Genomic DNA, 18,280 nt, shown 5'->3' with positions numbered 1-18,280 from the left:
AACAGGGTCCGCTGCTACTTTGGATCGCCGGCGCTACTGAAGGCGCGAACTCCACTGGCAATATTTCATCGAGAAGTGCGGTCAGCTCTCCGGTGTTGGTGCTGGCGCTTCTTGCTTGGCTTCTGCTTGACTAACGCAGGTGCTCCACACATTAGCTGTCAGTGTCTCATGTCAGCTGATGAGAAGTCCATTGCGGAAATTGGAGCCGCTTTAACTGTGCGCTTATGTGGTGGTAACCACTTGTTGCTGCCGTCGGTGCAGGACTTGGACTTCTCGATTCCAAGCCCCATCTCCATGTAAAAAAGCAGTGCCGCTACGTGCGAACAGGCTTCACCCAGCCCAGCCATGCACATACAACGGGCACAGACAACACTGCCATCACGGCTCATCAGTAACCAAGCTGTCAGAGGCGGCACCGACAAAGCTTGGGAGTGTGTTTACTCACAAGAATTATCATTCATCGTTTCCTTTGTGTTTTATCAATGGTTCCTTCACCCAACCGCTGACGACAATATTGTATGCTCCAGAGCCTTCTTGTTTTTTATCTGTTCCTCGTGACGAAGGTCGACCTCGTCACTAAGAATTCGTAGATGTCAGAGAAGTCGACGTCAGGCCACTCATTTGATCCCACAACAGAGTCGCCCGAACTCAACTGAAAAGGATCGCCACCGCACCTGGCTACTTTGGCTTCGAAGCGTTGAACGTCGTCCTCATGCAGTGTAGTTGCGTAGTCAGTCTTGTCCGTTCGTGGTTTAGGCTCATTGTCACTGAACAGTCCGTCTGTAAATAAGCCTGAGCCGGAGCGCCACGGACTAACCACACACGCGCAACACAACACACCACACACGCGTACACACCCGGGCACACGTGCTGAAATCACGGCAGCGCAGCCACTCCCACGATTTCCGAACGAGAATGTCGTTGCAAATTCACCCAACGCACATACGCGCGTACCAGCGTCCTCGCAAAATCACCCGCAAAGAAAACGAGTCTAGGATAATGCCGTGACACGCGCACACAGACTCGCACAGCGCAGCTCGTGTCATTGCAGCATTCCAACGACAGCAAAACGACACTCCCGAAAATCGACGTAGGACTAGGTGAAACGTTCGTTGCCGATGGTCCAGCCACCGTGTTGTCTCCAGCGTTGGCGTCTCGGCGTGCAGTTCACTCGCGCGAGTAGTCAGAAAGTGCGTGCGCTTGTGAGAAGCCGCACGCCGCGGTGTCCGAAGTAATCTCGCAGTGATCGCGAAATCAAAAGTCCATTCAGACACACGCGATTCGCGCACACAAAGTCGTCGGAAAGTCTGTGGCCGCGATTACATCAGTAAGCGCTCGACGACAACACCACACGCCTGCGATGTCCTAAGCAAGCTTGCAGTGATCGCAAAGAACGTCAAAAGTCTACTTTGACCCCGCGGAAAGAAAACAGCGAACGCGGCGGGTGCTGTCTCTAGTGCAGCCGCAGTCAGCTCAATACAACAAAATGGCGCGCGCTGGCTCAGGGCAGGCTCGTGACGTCACGTGAATACTCCTATTGGCCTAGAGGCCCACTACTGGAAACGCCGGCGCCACCGTCGGCGTGACGTGCTTGGCAGGATCACGTGGTCTCAGCGGCCGCGTCGGCTGCTTGTGGAGCGCTGCCGCGTGCTTTGAAAACGAGTTTCAAGTCCCACATGCGCTGCGGTCTGTCAAATTCGGAAGTTTTCTCTCATTTTCTACTCATTGAAACCATTATAATAGAGTGGCTGCCTCCGAAGGCGACGAACACGGGGCTTTACTGCTCGGTGCTGCAGTGCCGCGCTTCCGCAACGGAGCCCAGTGTCAGCCTGCACCGGTAACCGCGGGACAGAAACTGCGTGAGGCATGGGTTGTAAAGCTAAGAACGGCAAGTAGCCATCGGCTACGAGTCTTGTGTGCAACAGGCACTTCCGCGACGAAGACTCTCGTTACTGCGTCGGGCTGCGATGTTCGGTGAGTAGCAGACAGCGCGCACTGGGACGATGGCTCGCGCGCGCTTCCCGCCGGCAAATGATGCTTAAAAAACTCACAGGGTCCCTCATGCATTAGCCAAAGATGACTAGAAGGCGAAAGCCATCTTCTTCTTGTCAGTAGTTGTACTGATTCTCCCGCGCCCCCCTTCAAAAGCGTTCTGCCTAACGCGGTCTTGCACGGCCTCCGTGACGATCACGGAGACAATGCAAAGTGACCATGACGTGTGAATACTCATCATGTGACATCATAATGACGCTACATATTTTGGCGATCTGTGACGTCATGATGACGTCGTATGGTGACACCATCACGTGACGATTATTTTTTGCATCGCTCGTGTTGACGCCGCCGACGCGGAAGCCGACGGGCAATCTTCCTATTTGATGAGCATCTAGGGTTTTCGCCTTCATAAGCTACATAAATTTTGCATTGCTTCATAAGCTACATAAGTTTTGCATTGCCTCTGTGATCGGCCCCCGGTGACGGAGGCAATGCAAAGGGACCATGTCGTGTGAATACGTCATCATGTGACATCACGTTATGTCACGTCGTGGTGATGTCATAATGAAGTACAAATTTAGGGATCTGACGTCATGATGACGTCTAATGGTGACATCATCGCGTGACGATTATTTTTTGCGTCACTCGTCTTGACGCTGACGACGGTCAATCTTCCCGTTTGAAGAGGCATCAAGGCTTTCGCCTTCATAAGCTACGCGACGTTTGCTGGTGGACTAGCGTGAGTCAAACATAAATTTATGTTGGCAAAACATTTGCTTCCGTGCGCGTTCCCTGACACAAACAAAATGTGCTAAAAAAAAGCCCAAATATTGTGCCACTCTCAAACTCACGTTGGCCTCTCAACCCCATGTATGTTCTTGGAGCCTCATTTATTACGTGGGAAAGATGCCACCCTGTTGGCGTTAGACAGGACACTGCTGCAAAATTACTGGGGTACTTGCCAAATAATTACTATCCTGTTTTGCGGCTGCTGGTTGCTGCAATAACTTCTATTTTATTCACCGCTATTTCAATAATAATATAATAATATATGGTGTTTAACGTCCCAAAACCAAGATATGATTATGAGAGACGCCGTAATGGAGGGCTCCGGAAATTTCGCTCACCTGGGGCCGCTATTTCAAGTTCATGTGGGTCCTAGTTCACAGCCGACGTTTGCAGAATAAGTCCGGCAAACATTACTGTATTTTCTTTGTTTGGTCTATGAATATGTTGATGACAGAGAGCGGCAAGTTCGCTGGAATGCAAAGGGATCGATAATTAAGGAGCATTAAAAAAAATCCGGCAGATCCCACGTACCGTGGGAGTCGATGTTATGCAAAGCATGCGGTGGGTAGGTATAGGTGACTGTGGCGTAGCTTTTTTACTGAGCGACACGTTACAAAATGACGCTAAAGATATGTATAAGTTTTAAACGCACATATATATATGTTGAAGAGCCGCATATGTGTTTTATAAGAAGTATTTTACGGTTGGGTAACGCTGCCAATGGCAACGTGGGTATTGCCAACACCAGAAGAGGTAAGCTGATATGTAGTGCTTATACGTGTCCCGAGAACGCACGCACGTTTCACGAACCCGTGTGCATATGTACAAGAAGTTCTTCACAGTGCTTGAACAAGGGTATCATCACCGTGATCAGTGAGCACCAGCAGCTGGTCATGACTTGTTATTGGATCCGGTCGTGATCGTGGTGACGAGGGGTCCATGTGTAGTGAAGTATGTGGTATAGTAGAGCTCTTGAAATTCGTGGATGGCATGGTCATTTCGTCGACAAATTGTCTGTCGACCGAGCCGGCGACACGTTGGAACCTGAAGCCACGCTTCGCGTTGGTGAGGTATAGGCCGTCGAGGCTGGTAGGCCAGGATAGTGCTACGTAGACCAACATCAGTGGATGGTGTTTGTCGTATTCGGAGACTCCTGGGCGTATGTGGCCTACGTAGCCTAGTCTACAAAGCGGCTGTCAATCAATCTGGCATCATCCTTGGTCAGCATCAGGTCATCGCCCAGCCTCGTAAGAAATGAAGGGGACACTGCGTCGTTCTGGTGAACGAAGTTCACTTTACGTTGCGGTGATGTCGACATCATATGTAACTTTCGTTAATGTATTCCTCCAGGGTCGAGCAATGCTTCAATATAGCTTGCTGAATCATAGTAATACTAACGTAATGTTTATTAGACTGCTATAAAAGCGGAGCCAACACTGGAACTACAGACGTTAATCTGATATGACGCCCGTATCGTAGGAGTACACATCGTAGGAGCATCATGTAGTGTTCATTGCTTTCTTGTAAAATTAGATAGGCAGCACCACAACCACAATTGACGTTGCACCGATATTACGCATGCGTAGGCTGTTTTTCCATACCAGTTTATAGACCTGGCGTGGCTCAGTGGTAGAATGCCTGATTGCCACACAGAATGCTTGAGTTCGATTCCTGCTGGGATCCTAATTTTCATTCTCTCCATTCGGCAAGTCAACGCGGCCGATGTTGGTTTTTCTTAACGCTCTCGCATTTGTGTTACCAATGTCTGTTCTCGCCGTTCCCGGGTAGATATAAACTGTCAATCACCTGTGGCGCATACCCGTACACCGCGGCCCGTGGTAAACGGGTATGTGTCACAGTGTCCAGTGGAAACGGTTTGACGGCGTACGCGACAGGATTTTAACGTTATTCATGTCATGACCGGGAAATCATGTTCGTCAAATCCTCTTACCCTCCCATGCAAATTTTGGTCTACACCATGTTAAGGAGGCGATCATGAAAGCACCCAGACGTAGGCGGCTAGATAGATAGATAGATAGATACGTAGATAGAAACGCTCAAAGTGCCAGAGGTTCGCTAAGAAATGCTTCGCATTTAAAAGGCGTCGCATTTGCTCACGTTTTGTGTGAGCACCAAACGAAACGAATGCACTGAATAAAGAAACAGAAGCAGCGGCATTTGCCGCTGAGAAGACCGATCAATACGCAGTGCGAGACAACTTGTCAAATGACATTGAAACGTACACGAATTTAGACCGAAAAAAAAAACACTGAATCGTCGGGACGGGACATCACAAAGTTGCCATGCGCACCGAAGCCGTAGTTCTAACGAAATTGTTTTTGAATTGCTCCGATATCGTCCGCGCAACAGTAGTTGTTTGTTTACTCACAAATTCTCATATTTTGCGGCCTAACGTTCACAGAGCGCTGCCAAAACTCGCTCGTAGCAAAAGCGAAACCATCAGTACGAACATACATGCAGACACTCATACATGCAGATGCACCGTCAGTCGTCGCGAACTTGTGCGATCGCTGGCTTGAGGCTTCTTTCTGTTATGCTCCGTTTGGTTACACAGGCAGTCGACTCTAACGAGATATTTCGCATAGTTTGCACTCAGCGAGTGACTACCTTTCACGCAAGAGGCCGGTTCAGGGGTCTCCAACGCGGTGACCGCGTGAAGCGGGTGCTCGGTTTTCTGGAAAGAGACAGCGACTGTAGACTGTCTTGTGCTTTCAGTTCGTCGAAAATGATTATTTTGACAGTAAAGAACACAGTTCCTTTCGAAAGTACTTACAGAAATGCCCTGGAGGGCTTCCGCGAGGTGTTTTCATAGAGTGCCGATAGCAAAACCTATGGGGAGCGCGCCGGCGGTAACCTACCTATACTCGGCGACAACTTTCCTTGACAGCACTGTGGAAGCTACAGAACCGAAGTGCATGCCTGCTACCGCGCCAAGAAATAGTACTTACGTTTACTGATAATTTTCTCGTTTTTCTTGCTGAAATAAATGTTGCTTTATTTATTATGAGACTGAAACAGTTGCGGGAAGTCGTAGGTAAAATACAGTTATTGTTCACCTCGCAAGAATGCCTTCCTTTCTTTCCATTTCTTAGACAGCACCACCTTTTCAGCATGCCCGTTTTCCAAAGTAAACATGGCGTCCGTGACGTAGTGGATCAGTGTGCGGCCGCAAACTCACCATTTAGTTCTCCAAGAAAAATGTACTCGTAATACGACACTACAATGTACTCTGAACAATCGAAATGTCTCTCCCGTTCACATTCCCTTCACATTATTCGTGAATATGTTTTCTAAACGCGTTAACGATGCGAGCGAGCAAAACCGAAATCAGCCGCAAGCTGCCGTACTACTTGCGGAGCAACACGAATGTGCGGAAGCCCCGCCTCCGTAGCCTTCGCTCCAATGTCAAGATCAGTTGTCGTCGAGTATAGCACGCAATAGAGGCGCGTCCGATAGAGGGCGACTCCGGAACTCCTCGGCGGCCAATACCGCACGACGACGAACAACCACAGCCAAGCGCGAACGGAGCATAGCGGCATAGCGCGGCCGGCGCGGCTTCCTAGAGTTAATGTATATGCTACCTTAGGTAGCATATACAGTGACTCTACGGCTTCCAGGCTAACAGCACCTCACGTGATTCTATGCGCCATCACGTGACTGCCGATCTTTTTCATCGCCAGGAGCGCTAGGAGCAAAGGAGGGAGCGCACAGCCTTGGCTTCCGAGATGGACGGTGCGCTATCTCTGAGGCGATGGCATAGTTTGTAAGAATGGCAGACTGGGCTTGTTGGTTTAGCAAATTTGAAGTGTAAGGCGCGGCAGGAATTTTTTTCGGGGGGGGGGGGGGGGGCACTTGCTTGAAAGCCTTGACTATAGACGAATTCCACCGGACATACGTCACGAAAATGCGGTGGCGCTGTCGTCGGGCGTTTAGTTTCGCGCGGTAGGCAAAAGCCGCCGTGCCTACCGCAGTTGCTGCTGTGTTTTCGCTGGTGTGTGCGCTGTTTGTTTGTCGTCGTGCAAAGAAGAATAAACGCTGTAACGACGAGCAGTGCCACAGTTATTTGCGCAGGAAGGCACGAGAAGGCTGGAATAAGCTTTTTTTTATTAGCTGTTTACGAAGACCGTCGCAAATTAGCGGCAGCTGTAAAACGCGAAAACTTGTCTCCGACGCCGGCTCATCGGTTATGTTTTCGGGCGGCTTACCCAGCAGAAAGGATTAGCTTAGTGAAGCGTTTGTCAATGTAATGTGCAGCACCGCATTTCTTGGCATAAGCCTTGTGTGGAGGCATAGCGAGCACGTTCACCTCAAAGCACGTTAACGTTGTGGATAGCATTAGACACTTTTAGTTGGGCGTACGTATCGAGCCCACGTACGCAGCACTGCCACGGGAGAGAACTGCGCATGTGCAGTACGTAACGCATCGATTCCAGAGATGCGCGCGTACGCCCGATAAAAAACGCGGCGTGCGTAAACGTGACCAGGCGAAGCGTACGCGGCGTGACGCTCTCGCGATATCTCGATTGATATAGGAACAAGATAGCAAAACGGCAGCGATGGCGTCGAACGCAGAGAGCAACAAAGCCGGCCAAAATCGAGTTTATTTTACTTTGAGCGACGATATCGCGCTGCTAGCGGAAATACAAACTAGCGATCCGTTTAGGCACCGGAGCAGTGCGAAGAGATAGCTTGGCGCCTCAGGGAAGCCTGAAAAAACCTTTTACAGCGCGCTGTGTGCGCGAGCGCCTGAACCTGTTGCTGGCACGGTACTCGGAGAATGATCAGCGAAACCAAAAAAAGTAAGTCCGGATGGTTGTTTCCGAGCACGGTACAAAATAGGATGCGTTAGTCGTTGTGCGACCAAACACACGGTAAAAGCGCACGCACATGCAAAACCTCGCGTAACTGAACAAACCGACGTAGACCATGGATCCAAAAACGATTCGCCTTGGCTTGGATGCTAGTGGCCATTATGACGGCTGCTACTACGCGAGGGCGCTAAAAAGCACCCAAAAGCTGTTTTATTTCTAATAACATACGTCCAGTTGAACCAAACGTATCTCGGTACGGCAATACGGGGAACTAAAAGTGTCGTTGAGCGCTTCGCATGCAGCGTACGCAACGTATCGTGCCGCGTACGTGGGCTCGTTACGTACGCCCAACTAAAAGTGTCTATTGTCATATGCGGAGAATTCTTCACGGTTGCCATTGTTGATATCTTTTTCCATTGTTGATATAAGGCTTAAACGCGCCAAAAGGATTTCGTTGTACTCGCGTGAACTAAAGTGTGGCTCGGTCATGGCGCATTTGTTTCTTTCTGCTTGGGCACGGTTCATTAACGGAGCCGCGACTTCAACTATGCTTTTCCAAATCTTATGCGGCTGCGATGAGACACCTGGCAAAAGTGTATCGTGCAAGGCTGTTCTGGCAGCGGTGCGCTTCACGATATGTCCATGTCTGTCAGAATTCACAGAAAAACAACACTCGGGAAACTTGCCGAGTCTGTTTACGGGCTGTACGCATTTCGCGGTCTCGACTTGAGCGTACGGACGGAGCCGCGGCCCGCGGTGGGCAGACCTGACAGGTACGTAACCACCTTGTCCACATGGTGTAGTTGCATCATCGCAAGCGTGTCACGGATGAAAGTGTCGCCGAGATCGCCGTTGCATTAGTTAACAAATAAAACATACACGTGTGACCTATACTGTCGCAACGGCGATGATCATTCGCAAATGAGTCACATTCCCGCCATCAAGATACCTCATGTTTCTATGAGGTTCTCAGAGCAAGAGCAGCACGTCAACATGATGTTCATTTCAGAGTCCCTCTTACAACCATTGCAACTTCCTCTGTTGCGGCCGCCGCTTGTAAGCATGCGGGAGGCGCCCCGACGCGCGGTGCTCGGAGGCAACTTTTGCACCTGCTGCGCCAGTTGTCACGTGATCATAGAGGGCGGTAGCGCGCTTCAAGCTGGACCGGCTACGCGGAGCCTGCGCGCCGTGACGTCGCTACAAGGGCGCTAAATATATCGACGGCGCCTACCGCTGTTTACAAACATGGAGCAGGTCTATTTGAGAAAAAACGCCGATTTTCACTATTTATTTTTGGTAAAACACCATGTATCATAAAAATTTCGGGGGGGGGGGGGGGGGGGCTGGCTACGGGTCTGAATCGGAAATATATCTTGTTGGTCCATTGACGGAAACTGTACACTGCTTTACGAGGTGTCAGAATTCATTCCCTCTGATCACACTGTGCGACGCTGAGTTAACTCTCTTTATATGGTTTGCCGCCCTCTCTGACGGCGTTGATGCGACGACGCCGAGGGACGCAACGCCAGAAAACGCCGGCAAAAACGCTGTATATGTTTCGGCCTTTAGCATAGGAACAAATCGGACGTGCGGACGTACGGCCCGTGCCACTTCCACCAGATGAAGTCATGGGCTGCACTGAAATGGATATGAGACCAAAATAATTTCCCAAATCATGGAAAGTGCTATGTACTCGCCAACTAATTATTTGGTGGGGGTGTGAAAGGTTATCTTTCAGCTCAGTTACCGTGCATCAACGATGCTTTGCGACATCCTGTGGATGCTACATATAAGGTGCGTATTTGGGCCGTTGGTACATGTTCAACGATACGAGAAACAGCGCGACACACGGGACAGTGAAAGAGATGCTACATAAAACTGATTGAACTAGAATTGACGTATGAGCTGAACGACACTCGGAGCAGGGTGTCTACCAACCTGGAAAACTGGAAAAGTCAGGGAATTTGAACACGTCTGGAAAAGTCAGGGAATTTCTGAAAAATCTGGCCAGGTCATGGAAACTGACTGTAGTCTTTGAGATCTTCACGAAAATATTCATTAGCATTGATCAAAGCTTAAAAAATCACTCCTTCAGCCACACAGAACAGCTAAGCAGAAGTATAGTAAAAAAAAAAAGCGGTGCTTAGCTGGTGCTTCTACAGATCACATGGACATAGATCACTTTCCGAGTACAACGTTACTCTCGCGCATCAAATTGTGCATGTTTGTCTTTGCTGCGATCTCGGCTCATCTTGAGGGTCTTCTGGTTAGGCTATAAGTGCCATCAGTACAAGGCAAGGTTTACAGAATATGCGAGCTGTAATAATTTTAACGCGATAGCGTTAGAGAGCTCGTGTCGCAGAAATTCCGTGTGTCGGTGTCGGCACCGTTGGTTGTGAGCGAAAAATCGAGAAAGAATCAAATAAAATAAAGAATAAAAATCTTCGGTCCCATTGAGGATCGAACCCGGGCCGTTCACGCGGCAAGCAGGTGTCCTACCACAAAGCCACGATGTTACTTGCGGCAGCTTCGGAAAAAAAAAACACACTACATAAATGCTATGTAGTGGAAGGAGTCTCCTTAACGCATTTTGTTCGGCAGGTGTCACGACGAAAACGAGGCCATTCGGCGATTTGTAGGCGCATTCGGGAGGCCATCAAACTACGTTGAAAAAGGCCGGCATAGTGCAGCCATCGCCGCTAAAAAACACACACGAACTTTCAAACAGCTCTAAAAATGGACAACTATCTCCATCTAGCGGAAAACGTATCAAGCCAACGCCGGGTTTCTAGAGGCGGCCTTGATCAAGCAAACAGCAAACGCTAGATAATGTGCTGCCATCTGTAAGGCATTGTGAGACTCTTCATGTCCTCTGAGATGGCAAGCGCGCGGCGTGTATCTTGAGGCCATGCGACTCTTGCTTTAGATCAAAGACCTGTACCATTCGCGCGCGCGCGCGTGTCTGTGTGCGTGTGTGTGTAACAATACACATTAATAAGTGGGCACTTAGTTGTTGAAGTGCGCGCTAGGGGCCGTATTTCGCTATCGCGTTCAACTCTTAAAGGCGAAGCTTAGGGCCCCCAATTTTTTTACTGCAAAGTGTAGTTTACAGGTGTGTAAATTAGACTGGGATACAAAAACCGTAGTAGAGTAAATATGGTTATCCAGATTGGATCCAATCCAATCCACATCTCAAGCTGCCTGGGCTGCAGCCATATTGCCATTCTACTTGCGATGCAGTGAGCATGTAGTGAGTTGCTATGCCTCCCGCCAAGAAGTGTTAATTTCAACCTGACTGGGTGAATGCGGAAATATCCGAGCACGGCCTCATCGATTAGAGTAGTGCCGAACGCACAAGTAAGGCTCAGTGCAGCATGCAAGAAGACTTTTACGCTCAGCAATATGGGCATCGGTGCTGTCTCCATTCACGCTGTGAGCAAAAAACACCTAGATGCTGTGAGTGTGGTGCAAAGTGCTTCTCAGAAACAAACATCCGCGCGTTTTTCAGTTCGTCCGGGTGGTTCGTCCGGTGCTGGTATTTGTGAAGCGTGTATGATAGCAGGGCGATAGCAGCCTCTTCTGCCGTGCCGCTGTCCAGGGTGTTAAGCGTAGCCGATACCGTTACAGAATCCGTATTGTCCACTACGACCAGACACATGGCCCGTTTCTTTATAGATATCGGGTCACGCCAGTGTAAAGGACTGGTGCGTTAGATGTGCCGTCACCTACGACTCCCATTAGAGCTTGAACTCTTGCCCGTCTCCGGCCTTTATGTCGATCAGGGTGCATTTGTGGGTGAACACTGCAAGTTCTCGTGAAAAGCTATTGCTGTTTGTGCAGATTGTGCTTTGCCTTTCACGAGGAAATTCTGCCGTGGTGCGGGGATTTTCAGTGAACAAGGAATGTCCTCTGGAAATATGATGGAGAAGTCCCTTGTAGCACAAAGGTTGTGTACAATGAGGTGTCTGCAGCAGGTGGTGTTGCTGAAGTTGACGTAACAGACAAGATGATGGACATGGTTCGAAGTGCCAACGTCAGATGGAAAGAAGACTTGGAGAGGAAAAGAAGGAATGGTTGGACGTATTGGATGCTGAAAGAAAAAATAAGAGGACTCCGACTCTTGTGAAAGAGCTGAAAGAGCTCTTGTGAAAAAGCTCAAAGAAGCAAGAACTGATGGAAGACGCACAGCTTCAGGTCTCCATGCTGCAGCAAGAGATTGAATCTTTGAAACAGTAAAGGCATCGCCGATGCAAATAAAGAAGCTTTTCTGCTTGTCGATGGACAACTATTGTGCCTTTTAATATTTTATTCATTGTAAAGGATGCTTTCAGCCAAGTGAATGCAATAAAGCAGCATGGTTGCCATTTTATATGAGCGCCTCATAATTTGTTGTTACCACTCAAGAGTTTGTTTCCAGTGCGCAGTTTCTTGGTAGACACCCTTTGGTAGACACCCTGTCGGAGGCAGTAAGTACCGAACCTGACTTACGGATTTGCCGCACTAGTAGGCCGCCAGTGAGTAGCGCCATCGCTGCTGCACGGGACCGCACGTTTAACGAGTGATGGTTTGCAAACATATTACGCCATCGTCATTACTTGCGCAGTCAGGAACGCGGAGTTATGTCTCCAACGGAACACAAGCATTTAACATCCCATTCAGTAGCACTTGTGTCACAGCCAGCTGAGACTCTAGCCATGTGCAACTCACTTCACTCGCATGCTGCAGGTTCGATCAGCACGATCGAAACATGAATATTGAAAAGAATGCACACGTATGCTTTTCGCAACGTCGAATAATTCGACGATGCAAAACATTCGTGGAATAACAATGCCGTTCGGAAGCTGCCGGTGAAGTACAGGAGAAGTTAGCCGAGAGGCGGGGATTGTGGCCGTGACTGCACGTCCCATCACTCTAACCATTTCGCTTCGCTGGTCGAGCTCGAGTGTGTTGGCGGCGAGCGGCGCTCCATAATATCCACAATAATTGTGCTACATGCAATGCACACGAAGAACTATGCTTTTATTTTGATCGCGCTCAAGGATATATACATTAAATACAATGAAAGTGACTTGCGAGCGTGAAAGAACATTACCGCACGAGGGGACGTGAAGTGCAACTCGCCCCTCATGAGTTAGCAGCTGATCGTTCATCGTCGCTGTCACTCTCGGTGCTTTCACAGCCTTCTACGTCCAGTGAAAAGTCCTCGTCGTCAAGATGGTTTCTTTCGACATCACTACTGAAAGCAATCTGAAGAATATCCTCCGCCGAACGACTTCGACCACTCCGCGTCACCATGTTTACAAGTAGAGAGACGTTTAAGCGCGGACGCGCGAACATATTTTGCTCTCAAACAGGTCAACAAGCAAATCTCTTGCAGTGTGCTGCCACCTATCAACAAACGTACAAAAACAAGCGGCGCAGCGCTGGCTATGAAACCAACACACTGGTGAAGGACGGCGTTGAAAGCGTTCGCTCCACGAAAGGCGTGAGGAGCAGACGCGTCTTCGAATGATTGAAACGTCGCTCGCACGATTCATAACAGCGCTTTCCTGACAAAACATAGAGACCCTATTTTATTGTATCACCGACTTGAGAAGTTATTGAAGAGCACATCGCGAGCCCGCGCGACCTCCGTACGTACAATGTTATGGGATTCATGCACTGCAAGAAACACTGACGAATGCTATGTGCAAGTAAAGCAGGGTGAGCTTCAACTGAAAATGTCAGACGATAACATTTAGCTAACCTACGTGGCTACAGAAAGCCTCGCGAAGCTGATAGTATGTGTACTCTGTGGGCTAGCATTGAAAGCGCGAGTTGCCACATATTTTCACGAAACCTTCGCGTCTCGCAAAAACGAACCAGATTTCTCGTGTCACGGAGGGCCGGTTTGTTCACTGATGCAGGGAACATGCAAAGTCCTAGTGTTCGTTTCTTGCAAACGCGTTAACACTGAGGCTAGCACAGCCGAACAAGGGAGCGACTACGTAGTGCTGCCATTTTGTCGTCTACTAACCCTCCTCGAGAGGACGCTCCTGAATTCCGCTTGCGGCGCGACAGTCTATGGGCATTGCGAATAGTAAACTCAGGGCTTATTGGCAGAGCACATGGGACACCACAGACACATAAAACAAACTACACGTCATCAAGCCGCATCTGGGTAATTGGCCGCCAGTACCAAAGTCACGCCACACAGAAGTAATACTTACAAGGCTATAGGAACAGGACACACACACACAGTACACATTCACACCTTCTCTCCGGTGGTGATCCACCTATGTGCGCGAAGTGCGGTGAACCACTCACCGTGCTTCACATTTTAATTCAATGTAAAGAACTAGACACTGTTCAAAGAAAACATTTTAAATTACCCTACCGACAGCAAGTACCTCTTCATCCATCGTTGTTCATATGTAGGGAACCAGTTTTTAGTTATCAATCATTGCTTTTGTTTTTAAAGATGTGCATGACTTTCACGTGATTTACCTAGGCATTCCGTAGCACGGCCTCCTAACAGAGGCTGCCGCTGCGGTAGGTACGCCTAAGGAAAGCATCTGCCTCGCTGCCCTTGGACACAAGGGCGTTGACGAGGCATTCTAGCTAATGTGACATCTTCATAGTTTTATTCTTACGACCACTTTTAATTCATTTCACTACACACATTTCACGTCACTCTCACGATTGTAACCCTTTCAGACGCCGCTCGCTATTTCGCGCCCCCAAATTTTTTTGTTTCTACTCTTTATATTGGAACAAATAAGATTAATTTGAACGCTACTGACAAAAACGCAAGAGTAGTCTCAAGTGTGAAATATGTAGCAACAGTTACGGTCCTTCGTCATGCAAAGCGGCACTTTACATTTCTTGGAAAAAACTCTTGATCGCCCTTGCAACCTTCATACTTGCATCGAGATGGAAGTGCTTGGTCCGGGATTCTGGCCAATGATCCATGCCATCGTAGCGTGCATGCGAGCAAGGCCGCCGAATGCGGGCTTCCTCTCGTGAGGAACATCTGCCGGAACCTCAACGACTTCGTGGGACGGTCTCCCACGCTTCCTTGTGTTCGGCACACTGCTGATGAGGGCCTCCGCAATTAGGAGGCGGAAGTGCAGGAGGTAAGTACCTTCGAACGCCGTGTGCGTGCGTTGTCATGTAAGTACTCTATCCAAGTATTACAGACGGCCAAGAAATATCGACGGCCAAGAAATGAAATATCGCCCTGAGGGTCCATTTTTTCACCTGATCTCGCTGCGGTATAGGCTCAGCAGAAAGTCCATCTTGTCAACACCTCCAATGTTGGTAATACTTAGCGATGATCTCGGGCTGTTTCACAACTATGTGCTCACGCTTGGTCTTGTCCCACCTCTTGACATCATCTTGATCGCCGATGCCACAAAGTTAGATGCAGCAGACACAGCATTGTCATCGTTCCAGACCACAACCACCACATCATCGCTGTGTCGTATTCAGCGGAGTATCCTCGCGGCTTTTTGTTCATCACTTTTTTGATTTCAAGAGGGCACTTGCCTAGCCTGTTTTGCTCACTGTTCCAGCTGCCAAAATTTTGTAATTTCGTAGTTGGCGAAGTAGTGGCACTGATGTAAAGTAGTTATCGAAATAAATGCGATAATTGCATCGAGAAGGAATTCTTTTAGACAGACGCAAGAAAACACCAGAACAAAGACCATAGTCTTTCTTCAGCTCGGCAGAAATCGTGTTTTTCCTTTGGTATACAGCGAAGTCGTAGAGTAAGCCGCTTCTACCACATAGAGCAAACACCTTTATGCCCAGGGAGATGGCTTACCTTTCACGTACTGTTTTATGGAAAGCTGGCCCTTGAAAGGGATCATTTGCTCATCGATTGAGCATTCCTCCTCAACAGCTAGCTCCAAGCATCGCTTTCGCATAAGCTCCAGAAAAGGACGCACTTTCCACAGGCAATCTTTGCTTCGGAAATCAGAATCTTATGCAACAATGTGCAGATTATTTCGAAGCTTGAAAAAGCGCTTCTCCGTCATGGTTCACTGATGAGTGGAACCTTATCTTGGGCTCCAATACAGCCTACCCGAGGCAAATTTACAACTCCCATATGATGGGTATTCCAAACACTTCCTTATTTCACGACTGTCGTGTTCACGTTATGCAGGTTGAATGCACGCTATACGGATTGGTGTTTCTGCTCCCCGCAGGGGCGTCTGCGAAGCAGGCGTTTGGTGTGTAGCGACACCACGGACCCGAGCTAACGGGGGGGTTCGACCCCCTCCCACGCCTAGCCGTGCGTGGCCTTGCCGTGTCCGGGGAAAAGGGGATCCTGGGGGTTGAGCCGACGCCGGGTGATTGGACCTTTAAGGCCCCCGGCAGAGGCAACACACCCCTTTGGCCCCGGCTTCACGTAGACGGCACCCTGGGCTGACCCACCCAGGGGAAACCGGCAGTCGCCTTTTCCTGTCTCTCTCTCTCGCCTCATCTTCGTCTTTTTCTCTCACTTTTAAACTTTCCTGTCTACTTCTCCCTCTCGTTACTTCCGATTTTTCCTGGCGGCAAGGGTTAACCGTGTGTGGCTCCCAACCTTGGGTAGACCATATTAGGTTATAGTGACGGCGTACTGCTGGCGTTGCGCAGACTTTTCACATGTTCTGCCACGTCCCCTGTTGGGCTCCGTGGTGGGTGGTAGGCGCCGTTGCCGAACAAGCGACTTTTTCCATGGGACCCTGAACCCCTCTTCACCGATCGTGCCCCAAAAAGGGTACGCACCGATGCATCTGAATTCTTTTGGCCCAAAAACAACGACACTTTTCCGAAATACCACGTGGTTCACTGTGAACAATCATCTGAAAAAGCTAGAGCCATTTCACCTTTTCTTGTTGCTAAGTGCTGAAAGACACCATAGGAACGGGTATAAGGCCACAAGGATGGCAAGCGGGGACCTACTCCTCGAATTAAAAGACAAGGAACAGTACTTAATTGTCACATCTAGTCGCGTTTGGAAACATCCCCGTCTCTGTGAGCGCGCACAGGACCATGAACACTGTCAAAGGTGTAGTGTCCGATGAGGACCTGATTGGCCTCAGCGAGGAAAACTACTAGATGGATGGAAAGATTCAAATGTCACTCATGTCCAAAGGATCAAGATAAGGCGCGACAACACCGAAATACTGACCAAGCATTTGATACTTACTTTTGCCTCCAGCACACTACCCGAGGCCATTGAAACCGGCTACGTCAAGCTTGCTGTACGACCTTTCATACCAAACCCGCGGCGATGCTTTAAATGTCAAAGATTTGGTCACGCGTCTCAAAGCTGCCGAGGGCAGCTCACCTGTGCAAAATGCGGAACGACGGGTCATTCTGTTGATGACTGCGCTGGCGATGGGACTCACTGCGCGAACTGTGAAGGTGATCACCCTGCGTACTCCAGGGCCTGCCCGGCTGGAAGAAAGAGAAAGAAATACTCACGATAAAAGTAAAAGAAAACATAACGTTCCGCGAAGCACGACAGCGAGTTTCATCGTCATTTCCAGCAAGAATCTTTTGCCGAAGTGGTGCGACGGGGGGCAGCACCACAACGGCCTATCGCGTTTGCCCGGACCACTCGCAGCGTGCCGAGGCAAACGCCACCCGCCCCCATGGTGGGAGCAGCGAAGGCTGCCCCGCCTACTCTGAATCTGACCACACCGGCGGCCACTACAAGCTCCGGCACCGTAGAGGCCAAGGAGAGCACATCGCCCTCCGGCTCGGTGGCGTCCAAGACTTCGTCACACAGGCGAAGTCCCCACCTGCCAAGCCAGAGATCCCGGCGACTCCAGGGTCGTCGGGTCTCACGACCACGCCTCCAGGCGAGGTCGGACAAACAAGCCAGCAGCTCGCATACGCGGGCGTCCAGTGCCTCAAACGAGGCAATGGACACAACTCCGGTGCCTCTGGTACCGAAAGAGCGGCGTAGCTCCCTGGAGCGCGCTAAGAAAACAAAAAGCCGATAATGGGGCCCGACGACGGCCCTGCTACTTGAGCTCTAAATTTCGACCTAAACAACACCCACTTCTTCTCGTACACACAGCACTACCTGACATCCAATATGGAAGCACAAATTATACAATGGAACGTGAGAGGACTGCTTAGAAATCTCGACGATGTCCAAGAACTCTTACACAAACATACACCAAAGGTGCTGTGTGTACAAGAAACACACTTAAAATCCAAACACACGAACTTTCTACGCAGCTACATTATTTTCCGGAAGGACCGGGATGATGCCATCGCGCCATCCGGGGGTGTAGCCGTTATAGTTAATCAAGGAGTAGCATGCACACATTTACCACTTCGAACTTCCCTTGAGGCAGTGGCTGTTCGAGCGGTTCTTTTGAACAAACTCGTCACCATTTGCTCTCTCTATATACCTCCACATTACCAACTGCAAAAACATGAATTTCAGTCTTTAATAGATGAGCTCCCTGAACCTTACCTTGTACTTGGGGACTTTAATGCGCATAGCTGTCTATGGGGTGACTCCCGCTGCGATGCGCGAGGTCGTCTAATTGAACAGTTCCTTTTCTCTTCCGGCACGTGTCTCTTGAATAAAAAAGAGCCAACATACTATAGCCTTGCGAACAATACCTACTCGTCCATAGACCTCAGCATCACATCTCCATCACTTCTGCCCCTTC

The 18,280-nt window shown here is 49.4% G+C and overlaps 1 pseudogene; it reads right to left on the bottom strand.

The window, feature by feature from the left end:
- Positions 1-15,143: 15,143 nt before the first annotated feature.
- Positions 15,144-15,811, bottom strand: LOC119378545 (piggyBac transposable element-derived protein 3-like; annotated as a pseudogene).
- Positions 15,812-18,280: the final 2,469 nt, after the last annotated feature.

This window comes from Rhipicephalus sanguineus, unplaced genomic scaffold (assembly GCF_013339695.2).
Source record: "Rhipicephalus sanguineus isolate Rsan-2018 unplaced genomic scaffold, BIME_Rsan_1.4 Seq8664, whole genome shotgun sequence".
Classification (NCBI taxonomy): Eukaryota; Metazoa; Arthropoda; class Arachnida; order Ixodida; family Ixodidae; genus Rhipicephalus; species Rhipicephalus sanguineus.
Note: the sequence above shows the minus strand (reverse complement) of the source record. Positions and strands in the feature narration are given on the sequence as shown.